The 26602-nt window shown below is 35.3% G+C and overlaps 1 long non-coding RNA gene across 1 annotated transcript in view; it reads right to left on the bottom strand.

Annotated features, from left to right (window-relative positions):
- Positions 1–13413, bottom strand: part of LOC134732764 (uncharacterized) — a 173350-nt gene extending 159937 nt beyond the window's left edge. Inside the window, exon 1 of the long non-coding RNA XR_010116248.1 lies at positions 13350–13413. This is a non-coding gene — a long non-coding RNA (uncharacterized lncRNA). The remainder of the gene's footprint in view (positions 1–13349) is intronic.
- Between the last annotated feature and the right edge of the window lie 13189 nt (positions 13414–26602).

Genomic DNA, 26602 nt, shown 5'->3' with positions numbered 1-26602 from the left:
AAGAAGCCAATAGCTTGTTTTTCTTTACTAAAGATGTCATCTGTGCCTTGATTTGTTTTTTTGTTTTTTGCTAGAACTGAATTTAATTACTAGATAATAGATAGATACTAGATTTTTCTTCTATCAGTTGGATACATTATAATTTTTTTAGAAATGTGCCTCTTTTATTATTTTAGTAGCACATTTTATTGTTTCCCTTTCCTTAGCCTTGGAGAGCTGTGTCCAGATTTCCTCTGAAGGCTTTTCTTAGCATTCCCTCACTGCCCTCGGCCCTCTTCATGCCTGTGCACCTGTGCTGCAGTGTGGCTCTCCTTCAGATCTACTTCTGCTCCAGCCTTAGGTACTCTCTCCAGGTTTCTCCTGGTTTTGCAGTCCTGAATTAGTCCTCAGCAGGATATGCAGGCCCACAACTCAGCAGCCTTTTCTCAGTTTGTGGTCTCAGTTCGGCCACAAACTTCCAGTAGACTAGGCAGTGAAGGCCAAGAGTTGGCAAGTTGTGCACACTTTATTTACATCTGTGGATCCTTAGGATTCTACAGCTTCATGTCAGAACACAGTTGGTCATTAAAAATGCATAGGGAGTTCGGCTGGTTCCTTCTTATCTCCTTTGACTTCTGCCTCCTCCCTCAGCTGCTCAGCCAGGGATGAAAGCAAACGTGTGCCTTTGCTTTTGCTTTCTCTCCTTACTTTTAAAATTTACATTATTTAGTATTCTCTGCATCCTCAGGCCCATAATGGGGTTAGAATGGTATGTTTTATAGGTTATTCTCATTATTCAGAGCCAAAGTTTTTTATTTCTTTCTACATCCTAAGTTGAAACAAAAGTTCTCAGTCTACTTTTAAGCTTTTCTTTCTCCTTTTTTCCTTTGGCAGTCAGCAGTTTTGCTTGGTTTGGTTTGGTTTCCTGCCCATAGGTATGGCTCTATTTGTTTATCTTGGTTGGTGTTTCTCTGCTGTATTCATATGTTGGATTTCTTGTATTTGTGGATTGTTGTTTTTCCTTATTTATGTAGAATTCTCAATCATTATTCTTTTAAATTTTATTTTTGCCCCATAAAGTCTCTCATTTCTGGAATTCCATGTATATGTATGCTAGAACTTCTTAACACATCTTGCATGCTTCTCACTCTGTTCTTTTCTTTTCTTCTCTTTTCTTTTCCTTTGTGCTTTCCTATGGGTATTTTCCATTACCCTATCTTTAAGTTCCAATGTTCTGTGTTCTGGGGTATCTGAAATGTTGTTGAACTCACCCATCTTGTTCATAATTTCAGATATTTTAGGTTTCAGTCCTGTATTCATTTTTTGATATTGCAATTCTCTGTTGAAACTCTCAGTCATTTTTTCTGTAAAGTCCATTTTTAATACTTTCTGGAGCACAATGAACAATTTTTTATTTAATTCCTTAGGTAATAATTCTAATATCTATATTTTCTATGAGCTATTATCTAGCTTTTCTCTTCATGTTGGTCATATATTTTTTCCTTTTTGTGCATATACTTTGTTAATGTATGCCAGATCCTATGTATAAAAGAATGACAGATGCCTCGTTATGTGTTATGTTCCACCAGAAGTGTTTCTTATTGTTTTGCCAAGTAAATAGAAGGAAGGACTGATTATTTCTTTCCAAACAGATATTGATCCTTAATAGTTGTCCCGAACCTATGCTAAAGTATATTTCATATGTTCTAGTGAAGAGCTTGTTGCCTCTCTATCATTTTAGTCCTTTAAACACTGCCAATTTAGTTGGCACATTAGAGTTTCCAGCCAAACTTTTTAGCCCAATGTTTCAGATGGCTTCCAAATTTTGTAGCTATGTCATTGAAGAGAATGGAAGCATGCTCAAGGCAGTAGTTGTTTACTAAGCACTCTGAGACTGTTGGGGATTTTGCCTAATTTTAGACCAAGCTTTTACTCTAGTTCCCCAGGCTCCTATGCAGTACTAGAATAAAACAAATATCCTGTACATAAAGCCAGCCGTGCATTGAGTTCCTTTTATGTTTAAGATTTGCCATGTCAAATTTTAAGGAGATTGACAACTTTGTCTAGTCATGATGTTACTGGAAAGACATCCCAATCCAGACCCCAAGCAAGGGTTCTGGTATCTTGGGCAAGAAAGAATTCAGGACAAGTCTGTAAAATAAAAGCAAATTTACTAGGAAAGTAAAGGAATAAAGAACAGCTACTCCATAGACAAAGCAGCCCTAAGGGCTGCTGGTTGCCCATTTTTATGGTTATATCTTGATTATATGCTAATCAAGGGGTGGATTATTCATATCTCCCCTATTCAGATCTTATAGGGTAACTTCCAGATGTTACCATGGCATTTGCAAACTGTCATGGTGCTGGTGGGAGTATAGCAATGAGGACAACCAGAGGTCAGTCTTGTCACCATCTTGGTTTTGGTGGGTTTTAGCCAACTTCTTTACTGCAATCTGTTTTATCAGCAAGGTCGTTACGACCTGGATCTTGTGCCAACCTTCTATTTCATCCTGTGACTTAGAATGCTTTAACCGTCTGGAAACACAGTCCAGTAGATCTCAGCCTCATTTTTCCCCAGCCCCTATTCAAGATAGAGTCGCTTTGGCTCACATGCCTCTGACAATGACCGGTTATCAGTCATGCCTAGAAGCAGCAGCAGAACACAGAGCAGTGGAACAAATTTTATTTTGAAATTATTTAATCTTTTTTGGAATTTTAGTTTTTCCTAGACTCTGCTTCCACTTGTGACTAAACACATTTTTTTATATACACATACATTTATATATGGCTTCATTTACTTGTTATCATATCAGTACTAACCTTGTTATAGATATATTTCTAAACTCAGTTTCCATTTCTATAAAATGTGAATAATGGTCATATTTCTGTAATTAAAAAGTGAGATAATTTATGTAAGATAATTATACACATATCTTTCAGGTGGAAAATTTTCAATAAGGAATATCAACTGTTGATTTATAGTACATTTACAATTTCAAATTTATATTATACATTAAGTAGTTAATTGTCCTAACAATTTTCCAATATCCTAGAGAGTTATAAACATTAAGTAGTTAAATGTCCTGACAATTTGCCAATATCCTAAAGAGTTATAAACATAGCACACATTTAAAAGCTTACATTTTGGAAAAACAAAATTATCATTTTATGGTTTATGAAAAGAACAATCTCTACCCTTAGGGGAAAACCTTAAGTTAATGATAAAGATGAGACCAAGATCCAGCATAGAACAAAGAAACAAACATTCTCAATGTTTAGCCAAGCTGTAGGCAAATCACAGGTAGCAGAGTCCTTATTTTATAGATCTCTTCTTTTTTTTAATAAGAAAAACATTTGAGAACAGAGAGAAGCCCTGCTGGGAAATAACAGCTCTCAATTCAGAATGTATAAAAACATTTAATTCCTGGGACTTGAAGATCAAAGGTTATTCTTTGTAGTGAAACAAGAAGTGAAATAAAGTTATTTAGTCTCATATCTATTGTTTTCCAAAATGTTTTCTCCAACTGAATTCATTTCTTTTTATTTTTATCCAAGCGATTTCCCTAGAGCACATCCACTTGATGTTTCTCTGATGTGAATTTTTTATTCATTTTCTCAAGGAATGAATGTCTTTCAGTTTATTACTTTTTCTTTTTTAGAGATACTAAAATTTTCACACTTGCTGAGATCTTTCTCTCCTCAGTTATTTGTGTTTGTAAGGGAATTTGTTTTCCTCTAATTTCTCTTGGGAGCTCTCTTCACCAGTCGGAATAGAAAATTGTTTGAAGGAATAGAATTCTCTGGTTGTTCAATATAGTAAACTTGAAAGGGATATTCCAAATATATTTATGAAGTCCTCAAATTTTAGATGAAGCAGAGAATAAAATCCAAGGTAGTCTTATATCTTGGCTCTCTCAGGTAGGACATTTACTGTTCTTATTATTCAGTGAAAGCTAAAATGCAATTATGACTGTCAGGTTCAGATATGTGGCTAAAAATATCTATTTCTTGCTTTTATTCAAATATAATTAATATTTCCTGTGAAAATAACTATTAACAAGCGAGTCCTATATTTTTTCACTATTTTTTTCTGTACTTGTTGAACTCAGACAATACAAGTAGAGTTACTAAACAAATGTTTTGCACATACAGTAAATGCATCATAAAAATATTGTTAGAATTGATCAGTCTTCCATATTTCAAGTAGCCGTTCTTTATTCCTTTACCTTCCTAATAAAATTGCTTTCACTTTACAAACTCGTCCTGAATTCTTTCTTGCACAAGATACAAGAAGCCTTGCTTGGGGTCTGGATTGCGACGTCTTTCTGGTAACATCACGACTAGACAAAGTTGTTAATGTTCTCAAAATTTGACATGGCAAATCTTAAACATAAAAGGAACTCAATGACTGCTGGCTTTATATACCGGATATTTGTTTTATTCTAGTACTGCACAGGAGCCTGGGGAACTAGAGTAAAAGCTTGGTCTAAAATAAGGCAAAATCCCCAACAGTCTCAGAGTGCTTAGTAAACAACTATTGCTTTGAGCATGCTTCCATTCTCCTGAATGACATAGCTACAGAATTTGGAAGCCATCTGAAACGCACTATAAAAATATTGTTTGAATAGATCAGTCTTTCATATTTCATATTCAGATTTGGAGTACAATTGTAATAATAGGGCAAAATAAAAAACCATCTGAAATGCATTATAAAAATATTGTTTGAATAGAACAGTCTTCCATATTTTATACTCAGATTTGGAGTACAATTGTATTAAGCTGCCTGAACATTTACAATAGAGATGTAATTAATAAAAAGCTATTTAGCTGGGCGTGGTGGCAGGCACCTGTAGTCCCCAGCTACTCAGGAGGCTGAGACAGGAGAATGGCGTGAACCCGGGAGGCTGAGCTTGCAGTGAGCCAAGATCGCGCCACTGCACTCCAGCCTGGGCAACAGAGTGAGACTCTGTCTAAAAATAAATAAATAAATAAAAATAAATAAATAAATAAATAAAAATAATAAAAAAATTTTTTTTAAAAACCTATGACACCATAAATCAATGGTTCTGGTAAACTGTTATATTACTTGCATATCATAATGCTACTGGTTTTAAATACATGGACACATGTACCATTATAATAGGTATGGTCCTCTTATCTGCTTATATTAGTTTGCCAACAATTATATTTTGTTCATTGTATTAGTCTTGGCTGTCATTTTATATTCCCCTTTGTTTGTGAGCTCTAGTGTTTTTTAATTTAAAATCTTTACCTATTTTTCTAGTGATCCACTAGCAAAATGTGAGCCATAAAGTTTTTTAATAAAAAGTTGAAAGTTCATACAACATAATAAATATAAACATGTATCCTTTCAGAATTTTTAATCATGTATATTCTAAAGGCATTCTGTGATATTATTTTTTTCTAGAGAGCATCTTAACAAATCAAGTATTTCAACTGAGTGCAGAAAGAAATATTAGAGCATACCAGGATCTCATTTTTATCATCAAGAATCTACTACTTGTGACCAATATATATTTTTAAAAATATATTTTATAATATTTGTAAGGATTGAAAGAAGAGACATCTAAATCCAAAAAGGATGATGAGCTAGATAAAAATTGCCTTTTTTCTTCAATATTAGAAGATATAAATCTTTGGTTTGGATTCCAATAAACTTGTTATTGCTTCCAAACAAAATATTTCTCAAATAAGATTTAAACCTTGATAGGGCAAAATAAAAATTAAATGACATGGAACATAAACACTTTGATTTTATATATATTTATGTAATATATATAACATTGTTGTAAAAATCATGATAATGATAGTGCATGTGAAATGCACATAGAACATGTATTCTTTCTTATTTCTGACCTGTATTTTCTATGAAAAGCTTAAATGTAATTTTAAGTATGCTCATTTATTTTCAAATTATGACAAATTAATCATTCAGTCTTCTGAACTATTCACCTATAAAATCAAAAATATTTATACAGTATAATATCCCATTCTTGATACTTCATATATTTTTCTCATATTTTTCTATATATACTAGTCTCTGAAGATATGAGCTCTATATTAATACTTATTTATATTTGTTCACTATTATTTTTCAGAGCAAGACATTACTCAGGGTAAGTAGTTGGTAAAAAGTATTAGCTTTTCTAAATCTTATGTAAAGTATATTATAACCAACCAAACTCTTCCATGATTATTTTACTCTAAATACATTTTCCAAATAAGTGTCATTTCTGTTTTTACAGCTGATTTTAGTACATAAAAATAATTTAATGACTAAATGAGGATTCAGAGAAAAATCACAATATATTTCCGAAAAGGTTTAGCAATCTACATTCCATTTTAATGTTTTGATCTTTAGATTATTTTGTTGAACACAAATTAGAAGAATATAGAAAACACCTTGATACCTGGATTACCTTTGATAGCCTCTTGTATGAAATATTCAGATCCTCAGATGGCCTCTATATGCTCCCCATGGATTATAAATGCAATTGCCTTTCCAAAGCATGCTACTACCTTTATCATTTCCCATTATGTTTTTACTTTTTAATTTATAATTGAATTAGATACAAATTTTAGTTTGCTGCTGCCCCTTAAGTTTGAATTGCTTCACTGAGCAATTTCTTTTGGTTTTTTTTGTTTTGTTTTGTTTTTTTGAGACGAAGCTTCACTCTTTTGCTTAGGCCGGACTGCAGTGGCGCTATCTCGGCTCACTGTAAACTCCGCCTCCCAGGTTCACGCCATTCTCCTGCCTCAGCCTCCCGAGTAGCTGGGACTACAGACGCCCACTGCCACGCCTGGCTAATTTTTTGTATTTTTTAGTAGAGACGAGGTTTCACCGTGTTAGCCAGGATGGTCTCGATCTCCTGACCTCGTGATCCACCCGCCTTGGCCTCCCAAAGTGCTGGGATTACAGGCGTGAGCCACCGCGCCCGGCCACAATTTCTTTATTCTAGTACATTATTCTATATTGTGATAGCATAAAATCACAACAATCATATTTTCAACCCTAGAGATACAGTTTAACTGACATATTTTGTTGTTATTAGGAAAAGTCAAAACAGTGAAATGAGAGTGAGAAAACCTTAGTTTGAATTTTTATATGACCAACATCTAATCACAGAAACTTAGGCAACAGCTGACCTTTATTTTCTATATTCATCACTTGATGATAGTAATTCCTAAGACAAATAGCATAATGTATAGGAATTCTATATTAAGTATAAACTGCTAATTATTTGCAGTTAATCTTAAATTTCTCTTTATAACCACAGGTTCTTTTTTTTTTTTTTTAACCTTCCTCTCATCTCATTCAGATTTTATTTCAAAATCCTTAAGCAAATCTCCAGGATCAAGGTCTGGCAACGAGGGTTGCCCAAGTTGTATTTGTGAATATACTGAATCATCTCAGTATTCTCAAAATGGAACCTATTTTTAAAAATAAGCAAAGAAATCAGTGGATACTCATTGTGCAGTGTGGTGGGATCATACTGTACCTATGTATTTGTCTTCCACAGTTCATTCACTTGGCTTACCATGAAGCACCTGTGAGAAAGCTGTGGCTGAGCAGAAAAATTTGAAAGTCACAATTGGGACACACTTGGATTCATTAGATAGGCACTGGGTACATGACAATATGCCAATGAGGTAGCGATTTTATTTGAAAGAGTATTTAGTGATTTTATAATCAAAATGATATAGCCTCATTATAAGTATATGAAAACCCGGCCGGGCGCGCCGGGCGCGGTGGCTCACGCTTGTAATCCCAGCACTTTGGGAGGCCGAGGCGGGCGGATCACGAGGTCAGGAGATCGAGACCACGGTGAAACCCCGTCTCTACTAAAAAGTAGTCCCAGCTACTCGGAGAGGCTGAGGCAGGAGAATGGCGTGAACCCGGGAGGCGGAGCTTGGCAGTGAGCCGAGATTGCGCCACTGCACTCCAGCCCGGGCGACAGAGCGAGACTCCGTCTCAAAAAAAAAAAAAAAAAGAAAACCCATAAGAAAAAAAAATCAAAATATGTAGTGTTGAGTGTGCAAATGACAGTGCAGAAAAGCATGCATTTATGATTTGACACAAAATAATATATACTATAGGATTCCGTTTGTATAAAATTCAACAACTAGCAAGATAAACTTACGGTGTTAGATAAATGATAGTGATTACTCTGATGAGGGGAGAACGGGAGGGCCTCTTGACTGTTGGTTATTCTTACTTATATTTATTCAGATTCTGGTTACATGGAGGTGTACAGGTTGTGAAAATATTTATCTTTATTCTAATTCACTCATTTTAACAGTATTTTATAATTTATGAAAATTAAACAGTAAGCAAACCATTTTATTTTTAGAGTAGAGAACACTATCTGAATGAGACAAAAAAAGATGAAAGTAAAGAATTGATTACTAATTATATCAAAAGTCAACATTCCAGTATAAAAATATACAGTAAAGAAAGAAAATAAAAAAACCCTACAAGCTTATATTATTATCTGGAAAATATGTTTACAGAATATATAAAATAGAATCAATGGCTATAATATAAACATATTGTAAAACCAATAAAGAAAAAGAAATATATATAGGTAAATATGTAACTTCTATGAACAAGCAATTCACAGAAGTAAGCACCCAAATGCAAAAAGTACATAAAAAAGAGAAAAATCTAAGTAACAACCAAAAAATAAAACTCCAAAACAGTAAGTTATGAAATTCTTTTTGGTGATGACATGGGTCTAACTAAAATAACTATATAATTTTTTTCTTTTTTACATTTGATATATTTTGCAACAAATTACTAAAACAGATATGGCTCAAATAATTTCATATTCATTTGAGTATATCCTAGATGAAAGTGGTGATGCAAAAGGAATTTCATTTCTCCCATGATTTTCTTTTAAATTTGAATCTTTCTGACACTTCAAAGCCCTTTAGCCAAGAGAAGACTTGACCCTTTCAAGAGTTTTCCTGATTAGATCAGTCCCATCGAGGATTATCTGTGTATCTTATGATCAACTGATTTAGAACCTTGACTGTATCTTCAAAAACTCCTTCATAGCTATACCTGGATTAAGTTTTGAAAATATAAGTCTGTATGTATAAATCAGGGACAGGAAACTTGATCATCTTAAAATTCTGTATACCACAAAGTTTCTTTAAGCTAACTCCAACAACTGGAGCATCTATAGATCTTTTTATAATCTAGATTTTTATGCCCCTTTTTTTCATTTTTGGGCATATTGTGCATTTTCAGACCTGCCTAGTAATCTTTGATTGAATACTGGTTAATGTAGATATTTATTTGAAAAGACAATAGTATAGGGGCAACAGATCATGATGTTGTATCAAATAGTGCTAATGATTTTTCTGTTGCTCATTTTAATATAATCAGTTATATGGATTGAATTGTGTCCCCATCTCCCAAATTTATATGGCTAAGCCCTAACCCCACAATGCCATGGTATTTGGAGATGGGAAATTTGAGAGATAACTAGGTTTAGATAAAATTACGAGGGTGGAGTCCTCAGTATAGGGTTATAAGAATAGACGTAAGAGAGCTTTTTCTATCTCTCTTCCTCAACTATGTAAGGACATAAAGAAGGCTGTCATCCTCAAGCCACGAAAAATTATCTCACCAGAAACCAATTTTTCTGGTATGGTGATCTTAGACTTCTAGCTGCAGAAATGTGAGAAAATTAATTTCTGTTGTTTAAGCCCCCCAGTATATGGTATTTAGTTATGGCAGCCAGACCCAAGAGCTAAGAGCTACAGTGCCTCCCGTGTAGTAACATTAGATGTAATCACACTGCCCAGGTTCTGGGCAGTCAAAGATTCAATGGAGGTGAAACATCAACATTACTTGGTTTTCATAATGGGTCTGCTAATCTTTTGGATCAGTTAGTAATACAACAAATACATCTGATTATAATGTTTTCAACAAAATGCATTATTTTACATTCACTTTTAGGTTTCATATAGGCCCAATTGTTGCAATGAACATAGATTTATCATTGTCTTTTAATGTCATCATGTAACTCATTGATCTGTGTCCTTTTATTCAACTATAGGAGATCCTGGCTTTTATCTTAAGGTGATTCTTCCTGAATATGAGACAATATTGAACTTTTAGGCCCTAGTTTAATTTGATCACATTCTAAGAACCTAACTGATTCTATTCTAATTTTGCATTGTTATTGGATTTTTTACTGATGCATTTTGAATATCAGAGATACAGATTTTCATGGCATAATAGAATATATAGTATGAGTAGCTTTTCCATAATTTCTACCTGAAATAAAATTGGCTACATAGCTCATATCTTGTCATTAATTGAGGATATCATTCCCTAATAGTACATTTTAGCTAATATTTAAATATTTCAGCTCAGTAATATTTAAGAAAACATTATTTGGGTATATAATTAAAAGAAATGTGTTCACAAACAGTATGAATTATACATAAAATTATTCAATAGAAAATCAGAGGAAACTATTCATTGAGATTCCAATAATAATATAAGTGTAATGGACAATAATACTTGGTTTAAATTTTTTACCAAAAGTAATTTTAAGAAATGAATAAGAAATATTACTATAGAGAAAGGAAAAGTGTGCTTGCAACAAAGAAATGAATACATATTTTAAACATGAATTACCACAGTTTTATTAGTACAAATTTCTTTATTTAATATTAGATTTCTGTCTTTTCTTCATTGGTAAAAAACAAAAGTTAACTTGTAGGCCACATCCTGTGAAATTGCGTGAATATATTGTGAGCTAACAAAACTGATGTTGAGACATTCATATTAACAGAAAAATATAGTGAATACCAGATTTTCATTGACAAATAATTTTAATATTTTTTGTTTCCTCACTGTGATCTTAACATCTTTATTGGAAAATGGATTTTGTTCTTTGCATAACTTTTTGTTTCTTTAAAAAAGATCTTTGTTTTTTGCATTGGCAAATGAATTTTTAAATTATTTAATGAAAGCAGTATTGACACATTTATCCTGTACTATATAATTTATGGAAGAATTAACATGGAACCAAATAAATTAGGTAAGGATCTGATTTTAGTTTTACAACAAGATACTTTCAACAGAGAAGACCCTAATACTTACCTTATACTGTACCTTATAGGCTGAAGTATACTAGAAAATGAATGAAAACGGAAATATAACCTGACTATTGACATTCATTAGTATGGAGGTAGTTATAAAGTCTTACAAAGTTGTGAGACAATAAGAATATTTTTATAATATTTTTCTTAAACTGATTGCATGGATGTCATTTATGTTTATATCATTTCTCTTATAAATGTTCCAAAGAGGAAAAGTTTTTTATAATGCCTGTCTTTACACAACGCATAACTTGTTATATTTCACAGAGTGTACTTCAGTTTTTCATTTTATGTAGTAAAGTCAAATGATTTGCCATTTACAACCATGTTCTACTCTTTGATTCCCTTAGGATATCTTAACATGTCTAGAGTCCTAGGCCACAGGGTGTGAGGAAGTTGCTAAAAGAAAGGGTGAGTGGGGAAAAGTCACTTAAGGGATTTCATGTGGGTAATAACCATCGAAATCTGCTTAAAGTCATTTCATTTCAGCTGCTACAGCCCACTAGGATTACTATTACATTAGGGCTTTGTTCTGCTTCTATAACATTGCAATTTAGATACTTTAAACAGGTCATTTATTATTATTAATCTTAGGGGAATCATTTATAAAATTGAATTAATTTCAAGTCTGTCTGTCTCCTAGAAGACATCCAAACATTTGATGTATTTTTAAATTATTTATAAAACTATGTTAAAAATAGATGAAATATATAATAGTGTATTATTTGGCAATTATACCCAATAGTCTTCATAAGTATCATGCCCCACACTACATCAACTTATTTTTCTCACTCTACAAAATCCTAGGAAAACATTTATGACCATAAAAACATCTGAAAATAATGGTCATTTGGCATTATCTTTGTCTAAAATGATTAAATCTTTGAAATATACAGCCTTAAGAGGCATTATTTGTTCTTCTTCAAAGGTATATTATTCCATGCCTCCTTTCTTTTTTTTTTTGTTTTTTTTAATTTTGAGACGGAGTCTTGCTCTGTCGCCCAGGCTAGAGTGCAGTGGTGCTATCTCGGTTCACTGCAACCTCTGCCTCCCAAGTTCAAGCGATTCTCTTGCCTCAGCCTCCCTAGTAGCTAGGATTACAGGCACATGCCACCACGCCCGGCTAATTTTTGTATTTTTAGTAGAGACGGGGTTTCACTATGTTGGTCAGGCTGGTCTTGAACTCCTGACCTCGTGATCCACCCTCCTCGGCCTCCCAAAGTGCTGGGATTACAGGCGTGAACCACCTCCTTTCTACACTATGCAGTTTCTTCTTCATGGAATACATTCTTTAATCTCCATCCCTAGGAAATTCATTTCAAATAATTCTTAAATATTGCTAAAATATTGCCTCATTTATGAAGACTTCAAATAGTCATTTCATTATATTAATTTACAATTATATTTGCCAGCTTTTTGTTGCAATTTTTTTTTTTTTTTTTTTTTTTTAAGATGGAGTCGGCCGGGCACGGTGGCTCACGCTTGTAATCCCAGCACTTTGGGAGGCCAAGGCAGGCGGATCATGAGGTCAGGAGATTGAGACCACGGTGAAACCCCGTCTCTACTAAAAATACAAAAAAAATTAGCCGGGCGTGGTGGTGGGTGCCTGTAGTCCCAGCTACTCGGAGAGGCTGAGGCAGGAGAATGGCGTGAACCTGGGAGGCGGAGCTTGCAGTGGGCCGAGATCGCGCCACTGCACTCCAGCCTGGGCGACAGAGCGAGACTCCGCCTCAAAAAAAAAAAAAAAAAGATGGAGTCTCGTTCTGTCACCCAGGCGGGAGTGCAGTGGCGCGATCTCGGCTCACTGCAAGCTCTGCCTCCCGGGTTCACGCCATTCTCCTGCCTCAGCCTTCCCAGCAGCTGAGAGTACAGGCGCCCGCCACCATGCCCCGACTAAATTTTTGTAATTTTTGTAGAGATGGGGTTTCACCGTGTTAGCCAGGATGATCTCGATCTCCTGACCTCGTGATCCGCCCACCTCGGCCTCCCAAAGTGCTGGGATTACGCCCAGCCTGCAATTTTTAAATATAGCAATTTGTATTTACCCATAGCTTAGAACCATGTTTAACTCCTTTTGGATATTTAGGAAACTTGTTGAACTAAACTGAACCCTAGTAAACTACAGCATTTCCTCATTAACGTAGTGTATTAGTCTGTTCTCATGCTGCTGATAAAGACATACCCAAGACTGGGTAATTATTAAAGAAAAAGAAGTTTAATGGACTCACAGTTCCACGTGGCTGGGGAGGCCTCACAATCATGGTGGAAGGTGAAAAACATGTATTACATGGTGGCAGACAGAGAACGACAACCAAGCGAAAGCGGTTTCCCCTTATAAAACCACCAGGTCTCGTGAGACTTACTCCCACGAGAACAGTATGGGGGAAATTGCCCCCATGATTCAATTATCTCTCACCAGGTTCCTCCCACAACACATGGGAATTATGGGAGCTACAATTCAAGATGAGATTTGGACGGGGACACAGCCAAACCATATCATGTAGCCAAAATGCAGCATTTTGTAAAGACCAGCCCTACAGGGTCTGTGGGTTTTTCTCCTCGTGTGCAGAGAGGAGAGATCATAGAAATAAAGACACAAGACAAAGATATAGAAGAAAAGACAGCTGGGCCGCGGGACCACTACCACCAAGACGCGGAGACCGGTAGTAACCCGGAATGCCTGGCTTCGCCGTTATTTATTGGATACAAGACAAAAGGGGCAGGTGAGTCATTTCCAATGTTTGATAAGGTCACATGAGTCATGTGTCCAGGGGACAGGGGGCCCTTCCCAGTTTGGCAGCCGAGGCGGGGAGAGAGAGAGAGAGAGGACAGCTTACGCCATTATTTCTTCTATGCATTTCAAAGACTTTTAGTACTTTCACTAATTCTGGTACTGCTATCTTGAAGGCAGAACCAGATGTATAGGGTGGAATATGAAAGTGAAACAGGAGCGTGACCGCTGAAGCACAACATCACAGGGAGACAGGCCTCCCAATGGCTGTGGGCGGGCCTGACTCATGTCAGGCCTTCCACAAGAGGTGGTGGAGCAGAGTCTTCTCTAACTCCCCAGGGGAGAGAGAGACTCCCTTTCCCGGTCTGCTCGGTAACAGGTGCCTTCGCAGGCACTGGCGTTACCGTTAGACCAAGGAGCCCTCTAGTGGCCCGGTCCGGGCGTGACAGAGGGCTCATACTTATCTTCTGGTCACTTCTCATCATGCCCCTCAGCTCCTGTCTCTGTATGGCCTGGTTTTTCCTAGGTTATAATTGTAGAGCAAGGATTATTGTAATATTGGAATAAAGAATAATGCTACAAACTAATGATTAATAATATTCATATATCATATCTATAATCTATTTCTAGTATAACTATTCTTATTTTATATATTTTCTTTATTATACTGGAACAGCTTGTGCCTTCGGTCTCTTGCCTTGGCACCTGGGTGGCTTGCCGCCCACACGTTTCTAGGTCAATGGTACACAGAATAGATGACATTTTAACAATGGTGATTTTTTTTCAACATTCCTGTCTTGAATGATGTGTGTGCATGTGTGGGTGTGCGTGTGTGTGTGTAGACTTGAGTAGGAAGTATTTCTGAGGTATTTTGAAGACATACCTAAGGTTTGAATTAGAGGTTATATTACTGAAATTTTTACCACCTTCTCATTCTCATTATCTAGCAGTTGAGTTTTGTGTAAATAGGTCACTTAGGTTTAGAATCTCATTAAAAATCTTTCATACTGGGAGAAAAAGAATCATTGATGTGCTTTACGTTTTAAATATAACTTTTAAATTTCACAGAATTTTTCGAAACTTTGTCTGCAGAGAAAGGCATAGCTCTGGTAATTATCTGTTACGTTTCACAGATTATCCGAAGGATGTAAAATGTATTTATTGACATTTAAAAAGTTACTCTTTTGGCACCATTATTTGCTAATGAGCTTGTTTTGGAATGTTTGCAAGCTTATGTGACAGGATGGCATTTTATTATATGAATAAGGTCAGCTGTGTTGCTCAGTCTATGAGAGAAAAAAGTCATCTTGAAAGGTGAAGCTATTAACTACATTTGACCAAAAACCTCCCTTATAATCAAGAAATGGCATCTTAAATTTAGGTAGCTCCTGTAACCTATGAGGTGGAGTTTTAGCAATTATCAGGCAATGTCAGGAGGTAGGCTGTGGATGGGGATCACACATCACCCATGTTAAAGGTTGTGTTCGAGCTAATTTTTGAATGGCACCCTGGCTATAATTTTAGAGGCAAACAGACTTAAGAGAGGGAATGCAAAGGCCATTCTGTTTCCCTGTGGTTCTCGTGCCTTCATCATCTGTCATCATTAAAGATTTCTGGACTGCAGTGATCAAGGGCTCTATGGAATAATCACATGCTATTTTTAGGCACTTCAGATGCCAAATTGGGACTGGAATTTGGGTCATTAAGGAAATAGGAGGTTTTGGAAATGTTTGAATAAATCTCTGAAATGGCAAAATTTGTCTTTGACTAATCTTAGTCTTTCAACTGTAGAAAATAAATTGGAATGGAATAAATGTATTTAAAAAGAAGCGTCAGTCAGGGAAATTAAAATTTTAAGGTCCTTATATGTAAACATATTCCTTTCTGCCCAATGCATTACTTTTATTACAATAATGGCAAATTTATTTCATTGATTATTAAGATACCATATAAGTGATATCATAATTACTCTAACACTGTTGGGTGTATGAGAAGAAAGAAACAGTGTAGCATTTTCAAAGGTGATTCTAGGAAAGGATTATGATTTTAGCATAATATAACATTATCCTGTAAGAGATGAGCAGTATTTTGGGAAGTAGAGATGTGAAGTGTTATAATTTATCTCCCAGTAATTAGAAGAGCCCAATTGCATTTATCCATTTCTCTCTTGCATGCTTTAAGAAGACAAAGATGATACATGGTCTATATAGAAGATAGACACAAGGAAATTCAGCCTCTATAAATGTCTTAGTCCATTTGTGTTGCTATAACAACATACCACAGACCGGGTAATTTATAAAGAACAAGAATTTATTTCTCACAGTTCTGGAGACCAAGCAGTGTAGGATCAGTGTGCCAGCAGGTTTGTTGTCTGCTTACAAAATGGTGCCTTGAACACTACATCCTGTAGAGGGGAGGAGCACTGAGTCGTCATAGGACTGAAGGTGGAAAGAAAAAAGTGAGGAATTCCCTCTGTCAAGCCCTTTTATGAGGGACTCAATCACCTTCATGAGGTACGTAACAAGCCCTCATGGACTTATCACCTCTGAAAGGTCCCACCTCTTAATACCATCATATTGGCAGCACCTGAATTGCGGAGGCACTGCCTCAAACTATAGCAACAGGTAGGACTAATTACCTCTGACCAGCTTCCCTTTTCTTGTCAGTGACGTACATGAATTACAACTTGGCTCAGCTGACATAAGAATCAAGGCTAGGCTAAGAGAGAGAAAAAAATAGAGACCATGATAGCCCATGGTAATATGGCATATTTGAGCAATGTTGCAGATTATAGATTATCAGACTGCAGACTTTCCAAACTCGGTCATCTAATTCTTTGCTCATGCTTTCCTCACAAAAGGGTCCATTTGGCAGGTAAAGAATTGTAACACATGGCCAGGAGCGGTGGCTCACGCTTGTAATCCCAGCACTTTGGGAGGCTGAGGCAGGTGGATCACGAGGTTAGGAGTTCGAGACCAGCCTGGCCAACATGGTGAAACCCCGTCTCTACTAAAATTACAAAAATTAGTAGAGTGTGGTGGCAGGCGCCTGTAATCCCAGCTACTCAGGAGGCTGAGGCAGGAGAATTGTTTGAAACCAGAAGGCGAGGGAGGTTTCAGTGAGCCGAGATTGCTCCACTGCATTCCAGCCTGGGCAACAACAGTGAAACTGTCTCAAAAAAAAAAAAAAAAAAAAAGAATTGTAACATACTAATATGTTCAAGTAGAGGTGAAAGGGAAGAAGTCCGGAAGAAAGTGGTGGTGTTTAAACAGCTTCACAAACAGATTACCAATGTCCCAAGTCAAGATTAGAAGGCTTGCTTTCTGCAGGTGACTCAAGCCAGCCCAGATGACCAAGGGGACTCAGTGGGGGTGTAAAGATAAGGGCCTTGTGGCAGCATCAAGGGGAAGTGGCAATATGGTGAGGTAAAAATCAGAGCCAATTGAAAAAGCCTTCAAGTCCTTCATTAGTACTCTAGGAAAACGTCCTTCTTTCTGCAAAATATGACCCAATGTTTGAGAACTTTCTCTGACACATGAATAGGGAAGAATAAATGAAGAGAATGAATTTACTATCTTCATTTCGGTAACATTTTAATATTCATATTTATTCTAATTAACATCTGTGTTGTAAAGACATAGTTTGGGAAGTATATAATGCATTTAGGTACAAACATCCAATTTTAATACTAGCCTCACATTTTAAATGTGTGTGTGTGTTGGGGGTAGAGATTACAATACATTGTTATAAACATAAGTATTAATGAAAGCCAACAAGTTTGAGTTGGGATATTTCAGTGAGAAGAAACATAAGTAAATAAAACACACAAAAAAGTGCAAAACACACTGATGCCCATGTCTCTGCTTTCTCAGACGTGGATGAAATCCGAAACACATACCTCGTTAAGCATAAAATGGATTCTGCTGGGGATGAGGATCATTATTTAAGTGATTTTTAATGCTGTAGCTCAAATTAAATCTTTAAGATTTTACAGAATTAGAGCTGGTGTTACATGTTCAGAGCATGTAAGGTAACTGAAAATAGTGTTATAAAATAATATCTTCTATTTGATTTTCAGTTTCTGTTGCTAATTTTAATCTAGCAAGAATAATAAGATTGCACCTACATATTTAGACAGAAAACCGAATACTGCATATTCTCACTTATGAGTGGGAGTTAAACTGTGAATACATGTGGACACAAAGAGAAAGAAACAATAGTCACTGGGGCCTACTTAAGGATGGAGGCTGGGAGAAGGGTGAAGATAGAGAAACTACCTATCAGGTGTAATGCTTATTACCTGAGTGACAAAATGATATGTACACCAAACCCCCACGACACTCAAATTACATGTATAAAAAAACCTGCACGTATACCCCTAAATGTAAAATAAAAGTTTAAAAAAGAAAATGTTGTGCAAGTCTAGATAGCTCTCATTCTTTGATAATTCAGTTGCTTCCTATATGTCATTTGTTGTAAATATTCAATTATTCTGACACAAATCTAGATAGATTTGTATACAATAATGTAAAATAATTTTCTATAATTAATGTTTCTATTTATCCAGATTGCAAGTAACACCTTTGAACACAAAATATCAAATAACTCATTAATTTTTTTAAGTTTATCTTATTTTTAATTGACACATAATGTCTGTGCATAGTTATGGGGTACAATGTGGCGTGCTGATACATGTATACATTGCATAATCATCAAATCATGGTGGTTAGCGAATCCATCAGCTCAACCATTTAACATTTCTTTGTAGTGAGAACATTCAAAGTCCTTTTTTTCTAGCTATTTTGAAATATGCAGTACATTATTATTAACTAAGAAGCCACCCTACTGTCCAATAGAACATTAGAGCTTGTTCCTCCTATCTAACTGTAACTTTTAACCATTGACCAACCTCTTCCTGTCCTCCTTTCCCCCTTCTCCTTCCAGCCTCTGCTAAGCACCATTCTATTCTATACTTCTATGAAATCAGCTTTTAAGATTTTACGTAGGAGGGAGATCACGAGGTATTTGTCTGTCTGGCTTATTTCACTTAACATAATGTTCTCTAGATTCATCCATTGTGTCACAAATGACAGGATTTCATTCTTTTTTAATGGAGAAATAGCATTCTATTGTGTATATACACCACATTTTCTTTATGTATTTGTTGCTGGATTCTTAGGTTGATGTCATATCTTGGTTTGAGGGAATAATGCTGTAATAAATATGGGAGTGTAGATATCTCTTCAGCACACTGATTTCATTTTCTTTGAATATATACCCAGTAGTAGGATTGCTGGATTATATAGTAGTTCTATTTTTAACTTTTTGAGGAACCTCCACACTGTTTTCCGTAGTAGCTGTACTACTTGACATTCCACTAACAATATGTAAGGGCTCTCCACGTCATTGCAACACTTGCTATCTTTTGTCATTTTAATAGCCATTCTAATTGGAATAAAATGACATCTTACTGTGGTTTCGATTTGCATTTCCCTGATGATTAGTGATGTTCAGCATCTATTCATAAACCTATTGGCCAATGTCAGGAAGACTTTTCCCTATGTTTTCTCCTAGTAGTTTCACAGTTTCATGTCTTACATTTAAGTCTTTACTCCATTTTCAGTCAATTTTTGCATAACTTACTGATTTTAGAAGTGCTCTGTATGGCACTATTGCCTAAGATGTGGAAGCTCAAACAATCAGCCGGCTTCCTACTGGTAACGTTAGAGCATTCCCTTTCCATATGAAAGTGCAAGATGACAAATATAGATCTATAAAAACAATCTTTATTTTATTCCCATGAAAGGTATACTCTGTGGCATGCATCTATTTGTACATACCTACACATTAGTATGCATTCTCTGAATATAGTAATGTATAAAATAAGTTTACATAAACACAGTTTTTTGAGGCTTTATTCTCTGGCCTGACTTCTAACTAAACACCCCCCACCATGAACACTATTAAAGGGTGATGGAAAGCTAATGTTCAACTGAAGTAAAGATAACTTAAAGTATACCATTTTTATAGCCTTATTGATGTCAATGAAAGACTGAAAATGTTTTCTGCAAGTGTGAATTTTAAAATACATTTACATGTACCTATAAATCAAGTTACTATAGTTTTTCTGAAAAAAAGGAAAAAAACTGAATTTTAATTTACATGAATATAACAGAATTGACGGGGGGAAAAAAAACTGTTTCACCAAGGTGAAAAAACTACTTAAGATAAATAATGAAGGAGGAAGAAACAAGGGTAAGCAAAATGTTAGGATAATTTTAAACATGGATCTATACACATAGTTTTATAAAATATCACGACAGCTTAAAAGGAAGACATTCAATGATTGTGGTTTTCTTGTTGTTATTGTTCTATATTGACTGCATCCTGACACTGCTTGTGTTTTTCGTGTTAACCTGAACAAAGTGTCTGAAGCACATTTACTATTAAATAGTGAGATGTAATGAAGTGCTTTATATAGGTTTTTAATTTCAATTTTTAAAAAGGTTTAAAGATACAGAAAATTTGAAAGAATTATACAATGTATTCTGGTACATACTCTCTCTCTCTCTCTCTTTTTCTTTGCATGTTTTAAAATTAAGGTTGCAGTCATCAAGACTCCTTGTCCCCAAATACTTCAGCAGGCATCTCCTAAGAACAGTGGTAATATACCATTAATACATCCCAAATATTTATTACCGATATGGTATTATAATATTACCTAATGTATAAGTACATAATCAAGTTTTCCTAATTGTACTCAGAATGTCCTTCATAGGTTTTTTTCCAATCTAGAGACCAATTAAAAATCATATATGGTACTGAGGTTTTACGCTTCTTTAGTCTCCTTAATCAGAGCATTTTCCTGTCTGTGTTTATGTTTTAGATTATCGACATATTTGAGTAATCTGGGTGAGCTGTTTACTAGTATCTTCCACTATTAGTATTTTCTAATAATTGTTTTGATACGACTCAATGTTTTGTTTTGTTTTTGCAAGAATGCTGTAGAACTTGTGTTTTTAATATCCATTCCATGGTTAAATCGGTAAATATTGTCATTTTCCCAAAATGAATTACTTGATTCAGGTGGTTTCTGTGAAAACACTCCATTACCAAGGTACGCCTTTCCCTTGATTAATAAGAAGCATTAGTTACTACTTGGGTGATGCAAGCCTCAACAACATGTAATTTATCCATGTAACAAACCTGCACACATACACCCTGAAACTAAAATAAAAGTGGAAAAAACAAATAAATAAAATAAATGCTCTTCAGCTGTTCAGGGAGGATTAAAAAGCACTGGTCTAAAATGAAAAAATAGGGGTGGGTGGGGGGTTGGACAGGTAATGGTTGGTATGAATCTCTGGACCTCTAGACCTCCTTTCCCCACAAACTTTCCCCAAAATTATTTTGACAAGGACTGAGGATCCTTGTCAAAGTTAATTATTTCATTGAGAATTTAAAATGGCTGTTTTCTATCTTATAATTTCTTTCACATTTATTGGGAAGTTCAGTTAAAAGATCCTTACATTAATTCTCTCTCTCTTTAAACTCTCATTTAAAAATCCATTAATGTAATTCACCATATTAATTGATATAAAAAGAGATAAATAATATGATCACCCCACAGCTGCTAAAAAGACCTTCCTTTAACAAAATTTAATACCCATTACCTAATAAGATAAAAATTAATGAATGCTTTCTTAATATGATAATATATATTAAACTAGAAAGAACTTAGAATATTACACATAGAAGATCTGGTTTCAGTGTCAGAAGGCTCTGAATCGGCTCCAGTCCCAAAATCTACTTTCTCTATGACTTTCTGTACCTCAATTACTTCATCCCATGAGTTGAGTTAATAGAGTCTGGCCCATTGCATGGTGCATAGGTAATATTCCATAAATACTAATCAATAAATTCCTTTAGGTATAATTACTATTTTTTCTTCAGTAATTACTTAACAGAAGGCATAATAATAAAGTGCTGGATCAAATTAATAATCTTCATTTTTACATAAAAATATTTCACAAAGATAATTATACTTTTTGAAATGTAACAGTAAACAATGCATTGAGAGATTTTAAAACTCCATCTCAAACCCTCTTTAAGCAAGGAATACCTGGCTTTCCTTTGAAAAAATAGGAATTGAGAAAGGAATAGGAATAGGAATAGGAATTGGCTCAAATCTGAGCCTTGGACACAGACTGGAGTTGCTGCAGCTGGGTTTCCGTTTACACTGCCAGGGTGTGGCTTAAGACTTGATTATACACCTCCTGCTTCACTAAGATGGTAAATAGGGAAAATCAGTGCAAAGATGGTAATGGAGTAGAAATGGACATTCTGGTGCCCTGTGGAATTCACACATAATGATGGAGGGAAATGTTCTAGGAGTCATTAGAATCTTCTGTTTTGTGGCCAGGAGTGACTTTATGAGAAGATTGCTGTTGGGACTGGGGACATTTTATCTTTTTCTTTTTTTTTTTTTTTTTTTTTTTTTTTTGAGACGGAGTCTCGCTCTGTCGCCCAGGCTGGAGTGCAGTGGCGCGATCTCGGCTCACTGCAAGCTCCGCCTCCCGGGTTCACGCCATTCTCCTGCCTCAGCCTCTCCGAGTAGCTGGGACTACAGGCGCCCGCCACCACGCCCGGCTAATTTTTTGTATTTTTAGTAGAGACGGGGTTTCACCGTGGTCTCGATCTCCTGACCTTGTGATCCTCCCGCCTCGGCCTCCCAAAGTGCTGGGATTACAAGCGTGAGCCACCACGCCCGGCCGACATTTTATCTTTTTCTTTCCGGTCATCTATGCAGAAAAGGGGTCTCTTTCCTTTCATAGATGCTTTATGCTACAATATGAAAATAACAAAAGGTAACTTTATTTTAAAGTGAAAAATTTATTAGTTAATAGTAAAAGAAAAACATAAAGAAATGTTGTATAAATAGTATGAGAGCTATACACTTATTACTTACATTAAAGTAATGCTATCAATTAGCAGTTTTTAGAAGTAGAATTAAAATTAACATGCTACATTTAGTTGTTTTATCACTTTTTCCAAATTGTTTTTATTTGCAAGTAATGTGAAAATAATAAAATATAGATTTAAGTATCTAGTTTGATGGGTTTTGGCAAATGCATATCCTTATATAATCTAATCCCTAAAAATAAAGGACATTTAAATTACCCCAGCCAGTTGCTTGGTTTCCACCATTATAGCTGAACTTTATTAAGCTTTATACAGAGAACTCACTACATGCATTTATTAAATGACCAGTTTTTTTTTCATTTTTTTATTCACACATTAATTTTATCTAAGACTAGGAGACAGTTTAATTTTTTTTCTTCAAAAACTTTAACCTATTTTTTTCTATTATACCAGCTAGGAACTTATATAATATTTATACAAGTTGAGATAGTGGTCGTGCTTATCTTCATAATGATATCACAGAGAAAACGTTCAATATTCACTATTGAATGAGATAATAGTTGTTTAATTTTGGTACATATTCTTATACAAACAATAGCTTTTACTTATGTTTTGCTGACATTCATTATCCATAGCTAGTTATTGTATTTGATAAAATATTCAATTATTTTATCAACATTAAAAAATTTATCCCACAAGATAATGATGGTCATTTTTTTTCCATTTTCTTGTTAATGTGACTAGTTATAGTGATATTCAACAGAAAATTTTGCCTTACAAAATAAATCACATTATTTGATTTATATGTAACCAGATCTTATTTGCTATTTTGTATAGAATGTTTATGTCTATTTTCATGATAGTGATTGGCCTACACTTGTCTTTCTTGTACTATCCTTTGTAGATGTTAGTATCAAGCTTATCTTTACCTCATACAATGAATAAAAAAGTGTACCCTCTTTCTCTGCATTCTGAAAGAATCTGTAAGACTCATCATTTCATTCCTAAATATTTTGAAAAATTACCAGTTAGCCCATTTCTTCCTGGAATTTTCTTTGTTGGATAATCTGAATTTAAAAAAGAAATATGTTATTTGCAGATAAAAGCTATTCAGATAGTCTTATGTCAGGATTGATAAATTATGTTTCAACAAGTGTTCCATTCATGTAGGCTTTAAAAATAATTGACAGGCTGGGCGCGGTGGCTCACGCTTGTAATCCCAGCACTTTGGGAGGCCGAGGCGGGCGGATCACGAGGTCAGGAGATCGAGACCACGGTGAAACCCCGTCTCTGCTAAAAATACAAAAAAATTAGCCGGGCGCGGTGGCGGGCGCCTGTAGTCCCAGCTACTAGGAGAGGCTGAGGCAGGAGAATGGCGTGAACCCGGGAGGCGGAGCTTGCAGTGAGCCGAGATTGCGCCACTGTACTCCAGCCTGGACGACAGAGCGAGACTCCGTCTCAAAAAAAAAAAAAAAAAAAAAAAAAAAATACAAAAAATTAGCCGGGCGCGGTGGCGGGCGCCTGTAGTCCCAGCTACTCGGAGGCTGAGGCAGGAGAATGGCGTGAACCCGGGAGGCGGACCTTGCAGTGAGCCGAGATTGCGCCACTGCACTCCAGCCCGGGTGACAGAGCGAGACTCTGTCTCAAAAAAAAAAAAAAAAAAAAAAAAATTGGCATAAAGTTGTACATATATATTGTTACTATTCTATTAATTCTATTATTTGTTGCAGGATCTATAATAAAACCCCTTTTTAATTCATAAGATTATTTTTTCTTCGTCAACTGTTCAGCAAAATTCTAAAAAATAAAAAGGGGAGTGATGGCATAGAGCTACTAAGTCAGGCCAGAAATCCTGCCAATGAACTTTATTTCATGGTAGGGCCCAGAGAACATTCTGTTTACCAAAAGGTGTGTGATGAGCTGGTGAGAAGGGTAGCAGCATCTTTAATTCTCTAATCCCAGGGTTGTGGTAGGAAATCACGTCAGTATTAAAGATTTAAAAATCCAATAGTGTGGAACACTTTTACACTGTTGGTGGGACTGTAAACTAGTTCAACCATTGTGGAAGTCAGTGTGGCGATTCCTCAGGGATCTAGAACTAGAAATACCATTTGACCCAGCCATCCCATTACTGGGTATATACCCAAAGGACTATAAATCATGCTGCTATAAAGACACATGCACACGTATGTTTATTGCGGCACTATTCACAATAGCAAAGACTTGGAACCAACCCAAATGTCCAACAACGATAGACTGGATTAAGAAAATGTGGCACATATACACCATGGAATACTATGCAGCCATAAAAAATGATGAGTTCGTGTCCTTTGTAGGGACATGGATGAAACTGGAAAACATCATTCTCAGTAAACTATCGCAAGGACAAAAAATCAAACACCGCATGTTCTCACTCATAGGTGGGAATTGAACAATGAGAACTCATGGACACAGGAAGGGGAACATCACGCTCCGGGGACTGTTGTGGGGTGGGGGGAGGGGGGAGGGACAGCATTAGGAGATACACCTAATGCTAAATGACGAGTTAATGGGTGCAGGAAATCAACATGGCACATGGATACATATGTAACAAACCTGCACATTGTGCACATGTACCCTAAAACCCTAAAGTATAATAAAAAAAAAATAAAAAATAAAAAAAAAGAATAAAAAAAAATAAAAAAATAAATAAATAAATAAAAATCCAATAGTGGTTCATGACCCCACTTAATTTACTGGTCAAATTTCTAAAAAACAGCGGGATTAACAGTAGACTATTAAAAAATTACTAATTAGTAGCCCCACTGTTGTTATGACGCAGATATTGTATTTTTGCTAGACCAGGTTAATATGACTTTGTACAATCTTTCTTCACAGAGTCCTAACATTTCAGAAACATTAACTATGAAGCATTGTCTCCTGACAGTAGTATCGCAGTACAAGACCGGGGATTCAAAATCTAAGTAGTTGAGGGTTTTTATATAGTCATTCACTAAATTATTAATTAAGATGTATATCTATATCTGTATGTTTTCCACACTCTTGAATATATGCAAAATTTTACTATTAAAGCATTAAAATATTCAAAAAATAAATAAAATATTAAGTCCAATGACTAACAGTTAGTAAGCAATAAATGTTTCTTTAGTGTTTACTATTTTTCTCTTTAAAAAATGTATTTACATATAGATAAATACAGTAAAAGCATATATGTTACATGTGTGTGTGCAACTGACTAAACTGTCATTAGAATGAAAATTTAATAACTTATTTGTACTTTTTGAAGAATGACTTTTTTTGTAGCCAATACTATCTAGTTCTAAACAGAAAAATAATTACTATGATACATACAATCTAAATTTTCTTAGAGATCATATTTTACATATGTAACCCCCTTTTAATTCTTTCATAAAACATACCATGCGTTATCATCATAATTAAACAAGATACAAAGATTATAATTAACTTTGTGGCACCCTTGTGCAATATAGAGAAAATGAGATAATTGTTAAATAGGTGAGTTATAAATGGATAGGGACTTGTGAAATGTTTATTACTGAAAATACATTATTCACATCCACAAATAATGCTTCTGTGGGATGTTATACAGGAATAGAAAATAACCTTGTTATGAGGTGTCACATACCTCAGTGGCCTTTTTTAGAATAGGATTTTGTCTGTAATTTAATGAAAGGTCACTTGTGACCTGGGTGTGCAATCTCAGCTCTTTACATGATGAACCTCTTTCTGAAGCTATGTCTGTTCAGTTGATGATAGAACAGTTCTTATGGAAGTCCAAAAATAACACTCAGCTGAATGCACATGACC

This window comes from Symphalangus syndactylus, chromosome 16, assembly GCF_028878055.3.
Source record: "Symphalangus syndactylus isolate Jambi chromosome 16, NHGRI_mSymSyn1-v2.1_pri, whole genome shotgun sequence".
In the NCBI taxonomy this organism is placed as follows: domain Eukaryota; kingdom Metazoa; phylum Chordata; class Mammalia; order Primates; family Hylobatidae; genus Symphalangus; species Symphalangus syndactylus.
Note: the sequence above shows the minus strand (reverse complement) of the source record. Positions and strands in the feature narration are given on the sequence as shown.